Raw genomic sequence first — 15,821 nt, forward strand, 5'->3', positions numbered from 1 at the left:
AGAATTTCTTGGCCGGGCGCGGTGGCTCAAGCCTGTAATCCCAGCACTTTGGGAGGCCGAGACGGGTGGATCACGAGTTCAGGAGATCGAGACCATCCTGGCTAACACGATGAAACCCCGTCTCTACTAAAAAATACAAAAAACTAGCCGGGCGATGTGGCGGACGCCTGTAGTCCCAGCTACTCGGGAGGCTGAGGCAGGAGAATGGCGTGAACCCGGGAGGCGGAGCTTGCAGTGAGCTGAGATCCGGCCACTGCACTCCAGCCTGGGCAACAGAGCGAGACTCCGTCTCAAAAAAAAAAAAAAAAAAAAAAGAATTTCTTTCTTTTTTAGAGCTTAATAGAATTCCATTGTGTGTATAAACCATGTACACATTTTCTTTACCTATTTATCTGTTGATGCACACTTAGCTTGATTTTATATCTTGGCTATTGTGAAAAATGCTGCAATGGTGAACATAAGAGCTCATATATCTCTTCAAAAAGCAGATTTTTTTTTTTTTTCAAATCACCAACCCCAGTAATTCTGATTCACTAGATTTGGAGGGAAGCTTGTGAATTTGAATTTATTTTTTTGTTTGTTTGTTCAAGACGGAGTTTCACTGTTGTTGCCCAGGCTATAGTGCAATGGCGCAATCTCAGCTCACTACAACCTCTGCCTCCCGGGTTCAAGCAAGTCTCCTGCCTCAGCCTCCCAAGTAGCTGGGATTACAGGTATGCGACACCATGCCCGGCTAATTTTGTATTTTTAGTAGAGATGGGGTTTCACCATGTTGGTCAGGCTGGTATTGAACTCCAGACCTCAGATGATCCACCTGCCTTGGCCTCCCAAAGTGCTGGGATTACAGGCGTGAGCCACTGCACCCGGTTGTGAATTTGCATTTCTAACAGGATCCCAGGTGATGCTTCTAGTGGGGGCCACGCTCTGAGCAGCACTGGTCTAAAGTAAACAAAATGCAAGGTGCTCCCCACCATTTGTCACTGATGATTAACAAACCTGGACATTTTAATTTTGTGGTTTCAGAACATAACACCTTTTAGACATTTATATTTGCCACCTTCTGTGCTTTTAGGAGAATGCAGGAATTAACATTTGTTATCCTCAGAGTGTTCTGCTCTTCAAGATTTTTCTGTGTTGTCACCTTCTACCCTCACAGAATTGACGCTATGGTGGCATTTTCCTGAATTGATAAAGCTCCCTGTTTTATTATTAGTATTTGAAAGATTTGCCAATGTGTTAGCAGCATAGAGCATGCTGGGTCTAATGACCATAGCAGGCATTGCCTTCATGCAATAGACATAGATTATAACTGGCATTAGCACTGACCTGAACTTTTAAGACATACTCATAAAAGAAGGGTGGGGGTTGATCTCTCACACAGAAAACCATTTGTGCCTGTCTATCCAAAATGCTCAAGTAACTTAGGATGTCTTCTCTGAGTTTCTTTGCTATGGTTTCTAGAACACCAGCCAATCGAGGTTCCCTTCAAAATGAACAAAGCTTAGCACTTAGAAAATTAACTGCCTCGGCCGGGCATGGCAGCTCACGCCTGTAATCCCAGCAGTTCACACCTGTAATCCCAGCACTTTGAGAGGCCAAGGCAGATGAATCACCTGAGGTCCGGAGTTCGAGACCAGCCTGACCAACATGGAGAAACTCCATCTCTATTAAAAATACAAAATTAGCCAGGTGTGGTGGCACATGCCTGTAATTTTAGCTACCCGGGAGGCTGAGGCAGGAGAATCACTTGAACTTGGGAGGCGGAGGTTGCAGGTGAATCAAGATTGAACCATTGCACTCCACCCTGGGCAACAAGAGCAAAAGTCCATCTTAGAAAAAAAAAGAAAAAGAAAAGAAAATTAACTGCCTCAGGATGCAATGGCCATCTTCTCTCCTATGTGAACAGACAGCTAGGAAGTGCAACCCAGCTGTTCCCGAGACTTCAAGTCTTCCATCAGTATCTCTGGCATAGAAAAGCAGGAGCTTTCTTCCAGAGCAATTCCATTGCTAAGTCAATTACCACAGGGTGTGGCAGGCTTTTAAAAGAGATTAAACTACCCTTTCTACTGAAAGAAAATGATGAATTCTCAAATGGGACCCCTCTAGTAATCCATTTGCTCAGATTCAATGTACTCCTGTTGGCCAATTATCTGGTTTCATCTACGTAGTTTGAATAAATGCCTTAGAATTCTGGGAAGGGATGTACAATTCAGAAAGCAGCTTGCACACAAAAACGAGGCCAGTGTCCTAAGAGGATGAAAACATTCTCAGAAGTCCAAATAATTGAAACCAAATCTCTAAATCAAAGCCGTTTAAAGAAAGTTCTGAAAGACTAAGTTTTAAATTCTGTGTATATCTCAATTGCAGTTGTTCCTTTAATTTGATTTAGCGGCTACTAAATATCTGTGTGCTTGCCTCTATGCCTCAGTTTTCTCATCTGTAAAATGCAGATAATTGTACCTATTTTATAGGATTGTGGTAAAGTTAGATGAAATAATAAATGTCAAGTCTTGAAAAACGTTCCTGGTACATAATAAGTATGATACAAAATTTCTGAGGATACAAGTTATGAAGAGTTTTATGACTTGGGGCGCCCTGACCTCACCCCATACACACACCTGGTAATTGGCATGCCTAGCCTGTGTATGAACACAATCCATGCTGAGTACAGTGGAAAGAGTGTAGACCAGCTCTGTCAAATTATAGAAATACAATGTGAGTCACTGATATGTTTTGGCTACATCCCCACCCAAATCTCACCTTGAATTGTAATAATCCCCAAGTGTTGAGGGCAGGGCCAGGTGGAGTGGTTTTCCCAATACTGTTCTCATGGTAGTGAATAAGTCTCATGAGATCTGATGGTTTTATAAATGGGAGTTCCCCTGAACACAGTCTCTTGCCTGCCGCCATGTAAGACACAACTTTGCTCCTCATTCACCTTCTGACGTGATTATGAGGCCTCCCCAGCCACGTGGAACTGAGTCAATTAAATCTCTTTACTTTATAAATTACCCAGTCTCAGGTATGTCTTTATTAACAATGTTAGAACAGACTAATACAGTAAATTGGTACCAGGAATGGGGTGTTGCTGTAAAGATACCTGAAAATGTGAAGACAACTTTGGAACCAGGTAACAGGCAGAGGTTAGAACAGTTTGGAGGACTGAGAAGAAGACAGAAAAATGTGAGAAAGTTTGGAACTTCCTAGAAACTTGGAGGACTCAAAAGACAGGAAGATGTGGGAAAGTTTGGAACTTCCTAGAGACTTATTGAATGGCTTTGACCAAAATGCTAATAGTGATATGGACAATAAAGTCCAGGCTGATGTGGTCTCATGTAAAGATGAGGAAATTGTTGGGAACTGGAATAAAAGTCACTTTGCTATACAAAGATACTGAAGGCTTTTTGCTCCTGCCCTAGAGATCCATGGAACTTTGAACTTGAGAGAGATGATTTAGGGTATCTGGCAGAAGAAATTTACTGTTTTTGTTTTGTTTTTGAGACAAAGTTTCACTCTGTCACCCAGGCTGGAGTGCAGTGCTGCAATTTCAGCTCACTGCAACCTCCTCCTCCCCAGTGCAAGTGATTCTCATGCCTCAGCTTCCCGAGTAGCTGGGATTATAGGCATGCACCACCATGCCCAGCTTATTTTTGTATTTTTAGTAGAGATGGGGTTTCACTACATTGGCTGAGTTGTTCTTGAACTCCTGACCTCAAGCAATCCACTTGCCTCAGCCTCCCAAAGTACTGGGATTACAGGTGAGAGCCACCACATGTAGCCTTTGTTTAAACCAAGACCAAGTCTCACTCTGTTGCCCAGGTTGGAGTTCAGTAACATTATCTCAGCTCACTGCAACCTCTGCCTCCCAAGTTCAGGCAATTCTCCTGCCTCAGCCTCCTGAGTAGCTGGAACTACAGGCACATGCTACCACGCCCAGCTAATTTTTGTACTTTTTGGTTGAGATGGGGTTTCACCATGTTGGTCAGGCTGGTCTTGAACTCCTGACTTCAAGAGATTGGCAGAAGAAATTTCTAAGTGGCAAAACCTTCAAGAGGAAGCAGCACAAAAAAATTATAAAATTGGCAGCCTGACAATATGATAGTAAAGAAAAACTGATTTTCTGGGGAGAAATTCAAGCCAGCTGGAGAAATTTATGTAAGTAATGGGGAACCAAATGTTAATCACCAAGACAAGGGCAAATATGTCTCCAGGGCATGTCAGAGACCTTCACAGCAGCCCCTATGCTCACAGGCCTGGAGGCCTGGGAGGGAAAAATGATTTTGTAGGCCAGGCCCAGGGCCCCCCTGCTCTATACAGCATTGGGACATGGTGCCCTGTGTCCCAGCTGCTTCAGCTCCAGCTGTGGCTAAAAGGGGCCAACATACAGCTCAGGCCATTGCTTCAAAGTGTGCAAGGCCCAAGTCTTGGTGGCTTACATGTGGTGTTGGGCCTATGAGTGCACAGAAGTGAAAAATTGAGGTTTGGGAACTTCTGCATAGATTTCAGAGGACGTATAAAAATGCCTGGATGTCCAAGCAGAAGTTTGCTTTGGGGTGGGCCCCTCATGGAGAACTTCTACAAGGGCAATGTAGAAGGGAAATGTGGGGTTGGTGCGCCCACACAGAATCCCTACTGGGGCACTGCCTAGTGGAGCTGTGAGAAGAGGGCTACTGTCCTCCAGACCCTAGAATGTTATATTCACTAACAGCCTGCACTATGCACCTGGAAAAGTTGCAGACACTCAATGCCAGCCTGTGAAAGCAGGCAGGAGAAAGTCACAGGGGCAGAGCTGCACAAGGCCATGGGAGCCCACCTCTTGCATCAACGCACCCTGGATGTGAGGATGGAATCAAAAGAGGTCCGTTTGGAACTTTAAGGTTTCATGACTGCCCTATTGGATTTCAGACTTGCATGGGGCCTGTAGCCCCTTTGTTTGGGACAGTTTCTTCCATTTGGAGCAGGTATATTTACCCAATTCCTGTACCCCCATTGCATCTGGGAAGTAACCAACTTGAACTTGCTTTTGATTTTACAGGCTCCTAGGCAGAAGGGACTTGTCTTGTCTTAGACCAGACTTTGGACTGTAGACTTCTGAATTAATGCTAAAATGAGTTAAGACTTTGGGGTACCGTTGGGAAGGCGTGATTGTTTTGAAATGTGAGGAAATGAGATTTGGGAGGGGCCAGGAGCAGAATGATATGGTTTGGTACTGTCCCCACCCAAATCTCACCTTTAATTGTAATAATACCCATGTGTCAAGGGCGGGGCCAGATGGAGATAATTGAATCATGGGGGTGGTTTTCCCAATACTGTTCTCATGGTAGCAAATAAGTCGCATGAGATCTGAAGGTTTTATAAATGGAAGTTCCCTTAAACACACTCTCTTGCCTGCCACCCTGTAAAACATTACTTTGCTCCTCATTCACCTTCCACCATGATTGTGAGGCCTCCCCAGTCATGTGAAACTGTGAGTCAATTAAACCTGTTTCCTTTATAAATTACCCAGCCTTGAGTATATTTCTTATCAGCAGTGTGAGAACAGACTAATACAGTCACATGTAAAATGTTAAATTTTTTTAAAGTGAAAAGAGGCAAAACTAATTTCAATATTTTAAATTTTAACCCAATATATCCAAAATATATCATTTCAACATATCATCAATGTAAACATTATTAGTGATATATTTTACATTCTTTTTTCACAATAAGTCTTCAAAATGTGTTTATTTTACATGTAAGACACATTATGGTTTAGATGCTAAGTTTTCATTAGAAATACTTGATGAGAGGTTGGATGCAGTGGACTCATGCCTGAACTCAGCATTTTGGCAAAGGTGGGAGGATCCCTTGAACTCAGGAATTCAAGACCATCTTGGGCAATGTAGTGAGACCTTGTCTCTATTAAAAAAAAAAATAGCTGGGTGTGGTGGCATGTACCTGGAGTCCCAGCTACTTGGGAGGCTGAGGCAGGAGAATTGCTTGAGGCTGGGAGGTTAAGGCTGCAGTGAGCTGTGATCACACCTCTGCACTCCAGTTTGGGCAACAGAGTGAGACCCTGTGTCAAAAAAAAATTTTTTTTCTTTAAGAACTACTTGATGAGGCCAAGGGCAGTAGTTCACACCTGTAATCCCAGTACTTTGGGAGGCCGAGGCTGGAGAATGGTTTGAGCCCAGGTGTTTGAGACCAGCCTGGGCAACAAAGTGAGAACTTGTCTTACAGAAACTTTTTTTAAATTAGCCAGGTCTGGTGGCACACACCTGTGGTCCCAGCTACACAGGAGGCTGAGGCAGGAGAATTGCTTGAACCCAAGAGGTCGAGGCTGCAGTGAGCCAAGATCATGCCATTGCATGCCAGACTGGGCAACAGAGCAAGGCCCTGCATCAAAATATATATATATATTTAGTGAGTACTTAGATTTCATAAAACTTACCATTGAAAATGTAGATTCACTTACCCAAGTTGTTGCAAACATACTTGAAATTTTGCAGTAACTAAATCGAATTTTTCAATAACTGAATTGAACACTGGTTTTCTAATTTAAATTAAATTAAATTATAAATTCAGTTATTCAGTCAAACTAGTCACATTTAAACAAGAGCAACATGTGACTGTGGGTTCCATCTTAGATAGTATAGCTTTGCAAACAGGCAGGCTTGCCATTTAATCATATGGTCTTGGACATGTTAATGGAATTGTCTTAGTCCCAATTTTCTAATTTACAATTTACAAATGTACTAATCCACAAAAAATATATATCCGCCATGAATTATTCTCTTCAGTAGGTAAGGTATCAACTCTGCATAGCACAACAACTAACAGATTTTAGTAAGTCCTCAATAAATAGTGACTATTTTTTACTTAATATTTTAAGAACAAAACTGAAACACCACTAAAGCTAAAGAATTATACAATGAATGCCCATACACTAATTTCCTAGATTCTACAATTGTTAACATTTTGTTATATTTGCCTTATTATTTATGTATCTAAATATCCATTCATCAGTTCATCTTAACTTTTTCATGTATTTCAGAGTAAACTGCAGACATCAGTACACTTCACCTCTAAAACTCCAGCATGTATATCATTAACTAAAGTTTAATATTTGGTTTTGGTTCTTTCTCTTCCTTTCTTCTTTCCTTCCTTCCTTTTGTTTATCCTTTCTTTTCTTTACTTTTTTCTTCCTTGTTTTCTTCTTTCCTTCTCTCTCTTTGCTTCCTTCCTTCCTTCCCTCCCTCATGCTTTCCTTATTTACTTTTAAATCAAATGTGTGTCTAGTGAAATGCAAATATATTAAATGAACCACTGGCTAAGTACTGTCAATGTGCTTATCTGTGTGAGCCAAATCTCTATGAAGGTATAGAACATGCCCATTATCTAGAAAGTTCCCTCACACACCTTCCTTGTTAATTCCAGCCCCACTGCACTGCCTGCCCCCCTCCCCCCGCCAACCAGGCAATGATTGTCCCAGTTTCCCTCCATAGATTAATTAAGCCTAATCTAGAGTTTCAAGTAAATGGAATCATACAATATGTAGCCTTTTGTGTAAGGCATCTTTCACTCAGCATTATGTTTTTGAGACTCATTCATGTTGTGTATTTACATCTTTTTACTACTGAGCAGTAATTGTGTCTATTTTTAATCAAGGGAACTGATGACCTGACCCCATCGACAGTTCATTCCATTCTTTCACAGCAAAAAAAGTTCTTCATCCGGTCAACCCAACATGGATCTCCCTAAGACTTGCAGGTTTTGATGCTAGCTCAACTCCTTAGTATTAATGAAATAAAAGTACTTTTCTTCATGTGACATCGTCTGAAATTTACATAGCAGTAAGAACTTCTTCTGAGCCTTCTATGAAAAAGACAACTATCTTCCTAATTCCTTTAGCCTTTCTGTACACAATTGTGTTTTAGGTTCTTTCAGTTTCTGTCTCATTCTCTGTGTTCACTCTCTTAGCACAATTTGTAATTTATATTGTTTTCTTGTTTATTGGACATCTTCCCCGCTAGACTGTAAGTTCCAAAGGAAAACACTATGTCTATTTTATGCACCAGTGTACACCCAGCACCTAGTACAGCGCCTGGCACTGAACAAATATTTGTTGAATGAATAAGTGACTATATGAAGGAAGGAAGAAACTCACCTGTGAGCATGTTTAACTTTGTCAATATGTTAAGTGTGTCTGGAGCAGCAAAGCAGATCTTCCAGGGGCCAGAGGCTGGAGTTTGTAGGAAACACTAATTCCCAAGAGATACACCTTAGGGTAGGTACCAACCAAATGCACTGACTTCATTCTTGGCCAGAAGAAGAAACTTGAGTCATTATCTCCATTGCTTTTTTACTGACCTGAATGAATAGCCTGGACCAAAACCTGAAATTTCACTTAAAATCTAAAACCAGTCATAATTATCTGGGCCCTTGCTTTTATGTTCCAATCCCCTCAGATCTCCAGAAATAAGCAGACACTGTTCAAGAGCGTTTTGCCCACATGCCCGAAGTCCAAATGTATGAGATAATTATCCAAAACATAGATTTGTTTTGCCCTTCTTGTATTTTTCTTTCCCTCTTCCAAGAACATAGCCAGACCTTTGTGTTCACTTTCTTGTTTGTGATCCATAAAAGCAGGAATTGCATTTAGATAATTTGACTCTGGCTTGTTTTACCAGAATCATAGGACTCCTGAAGGAATTATGCTAGGGATGGTGAGGAAGGAGGGATTTGAAGATAGTAATGGAAGCAGAGACATTGCCCCCAGACTGGGAAGGGGTTGGGGTTGTCAAATTCTTCAAACAGTATGACCCACACCCACCTCCCTGCTGCACCATGGAGGGTGTCAGGACCACAGGAGGCTATGGATGTGGGGTCTGGGAGAATCTGGACTCCCACCACCAGGTTCCCAATAGCAACAATGACAGACTGAGTCCCAGTTTCACAAAAAAAGCTGGAGAACTGCCCATCTTCAGTGAGTTACCTACCTTGGGACCCAGGATTTCAGTGTTCAGTCTGATGTCCTGAGTGAAAGAGCCTTCTCCTGATTTCAGTGTAAGCTTTTGGATTTTTTATATGGCCCTAGAGAAAGAGAAAGAGGAAGAGAATCCCATTCTTATGCCCTCCTCTGTAATGACTGAAATTGACATATTTTTGCCATTTGAGAGAGATGGAGACTCCAAGATTAATTTAAGTTGATTTTTTAAAATAAAAAATTACACTAATTAATTGAGATTGTGCAGTAAGATTTATAAGGACAAAAGGAGAGAAGAGAGGAATACAAGGGAGAAATAGAGCCACATCTGAGGGAAAAGAAAAGAAAAGAAGGGATAATGAGGGAAGAAAGATGGTGGAATGTGGCACGGGTATGAATGGATGCCACGTACCACAGAGCTAAATAATTATGAGCTAACAAAATGCCAAATAATGGCTATTCTATCCTTTTCTTGGACAAACACATATTCATAATGATAAAATGAAAAATTCTTTTTAAAGCTATGGTTTTTGCATGACTGAAAGTCAACAAACTCTCAAATATGACTGGATTTAATTACATTTGTGTGTCTGGGTGTTTTCTTGATAGGCCAGTAGTGTTTGATAAGTAATAAAATAGGTGTCATTAAATCACAAATACAGTTCACAAAGTTGGTTTTTCTTGCCATTGTTTCAGCAAAACACTAATTATGTTGTAATCAACACTTTCACTTATTTTGTATTCTATTGACAGTACTACCAAAATAGATGCTTTCCTTAAAATATTATTGTCCTAAGGTAGTTTTTTTATTACTAATTTCTATTTGGAGAACATTTACTCTGCTAACACAGTAGCAACTGGAGTTGGAATAGAATTCCTTTATATATCATGTTCAAACATTGTATTTGGATTGTCCATCATAGATTATTTTTACCACAGACAATATTAGCAAATATTTTCATTTTAATATATATAGTCATATCACAATTTTCACCATCTCTTAAAGCAACATCTAGAGCCGTATATGAAAAATGACTACTACTCACGAAATGTCTGGATGTGCAGCTTATAAAGACGTAGGAGTAATTTGGATGATTTCATTTCAGAACATGCTCCTCAGACTCCATGTGCTAGTGTTCTGAATGCTGCTCTAATTTGTAAATACCTGTGGAACCACAAAGAGAAGTAAGAAAGTAGATGCTCAGCACAACTGGGAAATGGTACTTGATCACGCGAGGCTCTATTGCATTCATGCTATCGGAGAAAAATGATTTGACAAGTCAATTAATTTGTCTTTTCTCTTACCTAAGCGCTTCTGCCACTCAAAATCTTTTCACAGACTCTAAAGTAGTGTTCATCTCTAATGTGAGTAGCAGCAGGACAGTCCATACCTCTTTAAGGCATTTGGATAGAGGACAAGGATAGAGAAGTATTTTCCTGGGACCTGAATGGTGTTAGTCATGAGGGTGGGTATTTAGGGTCACACGGTCTCAGCACTGAACACTGGATCCCAAGTGACAGAGGTGCCCACATGTTCTTTAATTAATCTGTGTCTCTATGTGATGTGTAGGGCTCTGTAAACTATGGGGCAAGGGCTGGGCCCCTCTTGCCTAGTCTAGCTGAGTACTCAGAAGGAGAAGTGAGAATGAAGAGAGGGAAAGAGGAGAGAGAAAAAACAAAAGTGGCTGAGAAAGAACCTGAAGCTATCTCCCACACCTCCAAGAAATTAAAACCTCTAACCTTAATGATCTCTTTAAAACATAAACAAACCTTCAGCACTGGTGCACCCATGAAACAGATTCAGCTCACCTGCATTCAAAGAGTGTTTACAAATATACTTAAATATGTAACCATGAAATACATATTTATTAAAATTCTTTAATAAAATATATTGGTTAAATATATCTATGTCCTCTTCAGTTTTTTTTCTAGTGCAAATAAGATCATTTTCTTCTTCCCAATTCCTTTTGCTTTACTCTTAGAATCTCTCCAGGGATGAGTTTGCGGGGTGCAGGTGTAGGATGGTAGGGACAATAAACATCATATTTCACATTACTGGTTACTACATTTAGAATTTCAGGCAACAGTGGACATTTTTTGATAATTTTGGCTATCCATGTGGAATTGACCACTTGCAGAAGGGAGAGGGCAAAATAGGTTGAAAACAAACATCAAGCATCTGAAATCTCCATCAACTCTTGAAAAAGACATTTCTAATGCACCTACAGACAATCATGAAAATATATACTTAGACTAAAGACTATTTGAATGTGTAGTTTTTTTAAATGAAAACTTACTTATTACACTTATTTATTCATGTGTTTGTTTGTTCATGCATTTGTTGCCACAATCTGTTGAAAGTTTTATGAAAAATATGACCCTGTCTTTGGTTTCTCTTTTGGGATCCAGTGCCTAGTTGTGTTCACCCAAGCAGAACCAATGAAGCTCTTACAAGTTCTCCACTGAATGACATGGCAAGAGTTTTGATACTGCAGAACACATTGTGTGTGTGTGTATGTGTCTGTGTGTGTGTCTGTGTGTGTGTGTGAACAGTTGGTGAGGACCTTGTTTCCAAAATTGATAGAAGTCTAGAAATCATTGAATATCACTCATTGCATTGACTTTAAAACATCCCTAAGATGGTGGCCCCGAACACATCAAGCCATCAAGATATTTTTGTTTATTTAGACATTAAGCATAAGAAAAACAATAGTATATACCTCTAAATTGAACCAGAGTCTAGGGAAGAAGAGAGGGAGAAACACAGATGTCACTGTGAGAAATACGGCCAGATGAACAGCACAAACTCTTGCGCTCTAAATGCCCAAACGACAGCTGGATGACAACAATCCTCAGAGGAATGAATAAGGACTTTTTGCTCGCCCGGAAAATTGAAGGGCTTACAGGGCGCTGACAAATGACTGATAATCCCTGCTGTAAAGCAGACCTGGTGCTGAACTATCACATGTGGTCTCTCAACAGAACTGCCCAAGAGTGGCTGGCCGCTGCTGCTCCCACCGCTCCTCAGTAGAAGTGCAGAGACATAAGTGACAGCCAGGCCACAGGACAAGGACTCATTTTCCCCCTTGGATAATCAGGCTCTTGGTGCAATTCACAGGTGGGCTCTTCCTCCTGGGAGGAAAAGGTGGAGCAGCTGATGATGGGCGGTGAAGATCAGCTGAGTAAACTAGTCACATCACTTACTAGTTATGAACTCTGGACCCATCACTTTGCTTCCTGGAGCCTCCATTTCCATGCATTTAAGTGGGGCCAGCACCACCTACATAATTGTGTTACTGTGGGGCTTTGAAAAAATGTTGTAAATGCATAACCTACTCAGCAGATAGTTATCCCTTTTCTTTTTCTCTTTTCTTAAAATTTATTTTTCAAATTGACAAAAATTTTATCTATTTAGGGTGTACAACATGTATTGTAGAATGGCTAAATTGAGCTCATAATATACGTGTTGCCTCATACACTTATCTTTTTTTGTGGTGAGAACACTTAAAATCCGTTCTCTTAGCAATTTTCAAGTGTACAATATTGTTAACGATAGTCAGAATGCTGTGCAATAGATCTCTTGAACTTCTCCTTTCTAATTGAAATTTTGTACCCTTTAGCCAACATCTCTCAATCCCAGCGTCACCCCCAGTGCCTGGTAACCATCATTCCACTCTCTGCTTCTTTGAGTTCAACTGTTTTAGATTCCCTGTAAGTGAGATCATGTAGTATTTGCCTTTCCGTGCCTGGATTATTTCGTTTAGCATAATGTCCTCCAGGTTCATCCATGTTGTTGCAAATGACAGGATTTCCTTTTTTTTAGAGCTGAATAGTATTATATATATAATATATAATATATGTATATATAACTTATTATATATGCCACGTTTTCTTTATTCATTCTTCATGGGCACATAGATTGGTACCATTTCCTGCCGATCGTGATTTACATTGCAATGAATATATGAGTGCCAATATTTCTTTGACATACTGATTTCATTTCCTTTGCATATATACCCAGCAGTGGGATTCCTGAATCCTATGGTAGTTCTATTTTTATTTTTTTAAGGATTTTTCTTTTAGAGACAAGATTTGGCTATGTTGTCCAGGCTGGTCATGAACTTCCTAGGCTCAAGTGATCCTGCCACCTCAGCCTCCTAAGCAGCTGAGACTACAGGCACACAGTACCACGTGTTATTTTAAAAATGTTAAAGAAACTTTACACTGTTTTCCTTAGTGGTTGTACTGTTATCTCTTTTCAAATATTATTTTCCTATCTGAATATGAACATAAGCCTTTCAAATTTTCCATAGCCCTATCATCTTATAAAATGACTACCGTTATCAAAAAGGGAGGAAGAGGAAGAGAATGCTTGTCACTGGGGAGGATGAGTCATCGCGGAATAGTTGTGGGCATTACAGAACTCCCTAGGCCTCCCTGATAGAACCCTGAGCCACTCGCCAGCCCCCAAGTCCTGATCCTGGCATTAGGATTCCTGCTATAGGAACGATCCCAACTCCTCAAGGAGCACATTCAGGGAATGGCTATTTGCTGGGCCCCCTTCTTCTGTCATTACTTGCTGGCTCATGAGAGCTGAGCTGTCCTGTCAAATACACACTAGCTTCCTTCACACACACGAAAAACTCCAATGGAAGCTCCCCCTCTATGGCATGAACCAGATTCCTTCTATTTATAAGCAGCAGCCCAACAGGCAGGCTTCGTTCTGTAACTTGCAGTTCTCAGCAAGCTGCACCAGAATAGAGATGTGTTCATACTTTCCAGTCACCCAGATTGCCACTTCAAAAAGAGAGTGATAGACAAATACGCTGCAACCCGTTTATAACATTTTCCCATGTTTAACTTCCAAATTGGAGAGTCTTAAGCACAGTTGCCAAAAGCAATTTTTTTTTTGAAATGCAATCCTTTTTTTTTTTTTTTTTTTTTTTTTTTTTTTTTTTTTTTTTTCTTGGTCTCCTAGTAAATGGTAACTGAATTTTTCCCCCTACTGTTTCTTTTCAGAGGCCAAGAGTTTTTCACTCTCGGTCTGCAATACCCTGCCTGGGCTATCACCCAAATGGCTTTCACACTTAAAGTGAGAAAGAATTAAGTGCTTCTGCAATTGAAAAATGGTTCTGTCTGCCTTGAAGCCACAAAGCTCTCTTTACTGAACTATTGCTTTTAAGATTCCAAAGCTAAGTGTACCAATGAGCCTACGATGGTGCCAAGAAAGAAACTAGAGAATGAAGACAATCCCATCAGTTCTCTGTCTGGAGCACATCTGGGTGTATTCACCTAGTTTTCTCTCCCAGATGTTTTGGAGGAGGGAATTTCACAGCTATTCTCTGGTTTTCACACAGTGAGCCTAGTACAACCTCAAAGGTTGTCGTCTTGACGTAATTTCCACACAATAAGAGTCTAAACTGGTTGTGGACTACATTTTCAAATTCAGTTAGTTAGAAGGAGATTTTTCACCTATACTTCTAGTACAATACAGTATTGAACTTACTCGAATGGCAGGAAAAAGCAAGTAAGCTATCTCCATTGATGATTATCCTTTTCAGAGGACTAAACAAATCTCTTTACATCTCAAAAGTATATATTATCCTGTAATCTGTGTATGTCTTTTACAAAGCAGGCTTGCCAAGGGGAAGACATATTTGAATCAATTTGCCTTAAACACCTTTAAGCATTTCACTAAACATTTACTTGTTGTTACGCCCCTAAACAGAATGGCAATCTTCCACCTTCTAGCTAGCATTTAAGGCCAGCCTTAGCTCTGTGAATGGTGGCCTAGCAAATCCTCTGGGAGTTCGTCAATTTGTAAGAAGCTCTGTATTACAATGCATATTATCACGTTTTCTTTTCTAAAATGGACTGTAGATGTTCAAGTCATCGTTTCCTTTAAGTGTTTTCTCTTACCGAACTTTGAAGCGAGGCTAACAGTGTTTTACAAAAGCAATTTAAAAAATTCGACAGGGATCAGCAAGGACACTAAAAACCAGTAAAAAGTAGAGAGATCTATATTTGAAAGAGAGAAAGGGACAGCCCTGAAAATCACAGAGCAGTCAGTTTAGTTTTCATACTTGGAAAATACTAGAACAAATCATCAAAAAATCAATTTGCAAACACCCATAAGATCACAGAATACTAGGTAATAATCAACATTGCTTTGTGAAGAACAGTCTTGTCAGAACCATCTAATTTCCTTCTAAAACAGAGTGACAAGTCTAGTAGATCAGAGGGATTAAATAGATGTAACAGAGCTTGAATTTTACGAAGCTCTTGATTCTCTCTTCCATGATATGCTCATCAACAGATGACTTCAGACCAGAAGAAATTTGCTGAAAAGGTTTACTAAAAAGCAGAGCTCTCAGTGTTTCAGCATTAAATTGGCAGGTGGGGATTTGGATAGGAGGATATTTGGTTTGATACTACTTGGCACAGGAATGAGTGGCTCCTGGACACTTTAACATGCCCATCAACCCCAAATATAGTCCTAGCACATGCTATGTCCTCAGTCAACACTCGTTCAATGAAAGAATGATTGATCAGACAGCAGCTGCTTGCTGAACCATCATGACCCTAAAATGAATGGATAGGCAGGTGCCGTGGCTCATGCCTGTAATCCTAGCACTTTGGGAGGCCAAGGCAGGTGGATCACCCAAGGTCAGGAGTTTGAGACCAGCCTGGCCAACACAGTGAAACCCCATCTCTACTAAAAATACAAAAATTAGCTAGGCATGGTGGCGGATGCCCGTAATTCCAGCTACTCAGGAGGCTGAGGCAGGAGAATCACTTGAACCCAGGAGGTGGAGTTGGCAATGAACCAACACTGCACCACTGCACTCCAGTCTGG

Source organism: Chlorocebus sabaeus, chromosome 12 (assembly GCF_047675955.1).
Source record: "Chlorocebus sabaeus isolate Y175 chromosome 12, mChlSab1.0.hap1, whole genome shotgun sequence".
Classification (NCBI taxonomy): Eukaryota; Metazoa; Chordata; class Mammalia; order Primates; family Cercopithecidae; genus Chlorocebus; species Chlorocebus sabaeus.